Source organism: Atractosteus spatula, unplaced genomic scaffold (genome assembly GCF_055471065.1).
Source record: "Atractosteus spatula isolate fAtrSpa1 unplaced genomic scaffold, fAtrSpa1.hap1 Scaffold_7, whole genome shotgun sequence".
In the NCBI taxonomy this organism is placed as follows: domain Eukaryota; kingdom Metazoa; phylum Chordata; class Actinopteri; order Semionotiformes; family Lepisosteidae; genus Atractosteus; species Atractosteus spatula.
Window position 1 is genome coordinate 176,954 of NW_028296901.1, and position 2,186 is coordinate 179,139.

The 2,186-nt window shown below is 57.1% G+C and overlaps 1 non-coding gene across 1 annotated transcript; it reads left to right on the forward strand.

Annotated features, from left to right (window-relative positions):
- The first annotated feature begins 204 nt into the window (after window positions 1-204).
- On the forward strand, window positions 205-397 carry LOC148805514 (U2 spliceosomal RNA). The gene has a single exon (XR_016090242.1). It is a non-coding gene; the product is annotated as a U2 spliceosomal RNA (small nuclear RNA).
- Window positions 398-2,186: the final 1,789 nt, after the last annotated feature.

Sequence of the window (2,186 nt, forward strand, 5' to 3'; positions counted from 1 at the left end):
TTTCTGTATTGAAGGTTTTTTGTGTTTGTATTTTTTGTCTTTTCTGAGGATGCGGGAGTAATTTGAGGATTGGGGAGGGACTGGTTTTTGCATAAGGGGCGGGATTATGATAATGAATGGTTTCTGTTAGTTTGACATGTTTTGTGACTTTTTGGTTTTGGATTTTGTTTTTCGGATGTCCATGTGTTTTTTGGTTTGTTGTATTTTGTATTTTTGTAATAAAAAACAAAAAAAAAAAAAAAAATCTGTTCTTATCAGTTTAATATCTGATACGTCCCCCATCGGGGGACCACATATTAAACGGATTTTTGGAACAGGGAGCTGGATCAGGAGCTTGCTCCGTCCTCTCCACGCATCGGCCCGGTATTGCAGCGCCTCCGGGAACGGTGCACTACCTTCTCTCAGCGGTGAAAAGACAGACGTAGCTAGCAAGCAAGCGAGGTGGACCGGAGCTCCTTCCTCTCCGGTCTCGTCTCTCGTCCATCTGTGTGTCTCTGTGTCTCTCTCTCTCCCCCTCCCCGTTCCCGTGCTCCCTCCGTGCACTTTCCCGCGCCTCGACTCTCTCGGCAAGCAGGCCGGCCCCCTTTTCGGCTCCCGTGCGTTTTCCCTCCAAAAAACTTAGTTTTTTCCTCCTTTTTCCAGGGAGGCAGGCGTGGCTTGTGTGTGTGTGTGTGTGTGTGTGTGTGTGTGTGTGTGTGTGTGTGTGTGTGTGTGTGTGTCCCCGTCCTTGCAGGCGGGCCCCTTTCGACAGCCGGCCGTTTTCCCTCCAAAAAACTTAGTATATACACCTTTTCTTTCTTTTTTTCGGCAGGCAGGCAGGTGTGTGTGTGTCCCCGTCCCTCCCGAGAGAGCGCTGCCCCTTGCCTCTGCCCGCAGGTGCCGACGGTCCGCTTTCGCTTGCAGCTCACTCGGCACGGCTGCTGCTGGTGGGAGGGGCCTAAGCTAAGGAGGCCGGCCGGCTGGCGCCCCCCGCGGCTGCGGTCGTTGTCGGGCCGTTGACAGGAGATCAAAGAGCAGGGCCCCCGCCCGGGACTGGCGGGCAGGCAGGCGAGCAAGCAGGCAGGCAAGAGAGGGGGAGAGCGGAGTCCGGGCGGCCGGCAGCCGCGTGCGGACCGGGCTCCAGAGGCGTCGGCCTGCGCCGCTGCGCGCCAGCCGGACGCCCGCGCGCCCGCCCAAGGCCGGCGTCGGGCATCGCTTCTCGGCCTTTCGGCTAAGATCGGAAAAGTACGTGGCAGGCCCGCGGCTTGAAGACTTGGCTGGGGGACGAGAAGGGCGGCGGCGGAGAGACCGTGAGAGGAGACCGAGAGGACAGCACTGCGGAGACGCGTTTTGGATTGCCTTGGATTGACCCGGATTGCCTTTGGATTACGTTTTTTGCCTTTGGACGTCGGAACTTTTGATTTTCTTTTACCCGGCTTTGCATTCCCTGGCTGTTTGGCGGCCGAAAGGCTGCACCAACCATGGCTGCAGAGCCAGGAGAGGCGAGGAGGGCTGGGAAGGACCCCAGCATCAAGTGGACCCTCCGCTTCCATTGGAAACCGGAGACGGCACCACCGGGAAGGGAGCAGTTTGAGGACGATGTCCTGTTCGGTGCTTTGGGGCTAAAGGCGGCGGATATCAAGTGCGTGCAGGGGAACCAGCCACAGAAGTTCATCGACACCACCTTCATCAGTGCGGACATCCACAAGAAAATGGTAGGAAAATGCAACGATATCATTAAGAGCGGCGGATTCCGGGAGTATGAGGGTGGTGGATTGCAGAGCGACAGTAAGAGGTGGGTGGTTTTGCACATGTTTGATCCCTTTGTGACGGATGCCGACGTGACTACCTTCCTAAGCAGGTATGTGGATGTGAGAACTGGGCCTTTGGTGCTCAGCGACACACGCACTGTGTGGACGGGAAAGCGTCGGTACCTGGTGGAACTGAGGCGGGACAAGGATTCAAAGGACGGATACAGCCACCCACCGGCTACGTTCGCAATCGGAGGAGGTAGGGGGTACATGTTTTACTGGGACCAGCCTGAATTTTGCAGGAAGTGTCGGACCACCGGGCACCGTGAGGGGGCATGTACGGCGGAGAAATGTGGGAAGTGCGGCCGCCCGGGACACCATACCCGAGACTGCCAGGTGAAGGAGTGCTCCCTGTGCGGGGACAGAGGCCACCTTTTCCGGCAGTGCAGCAAGAGG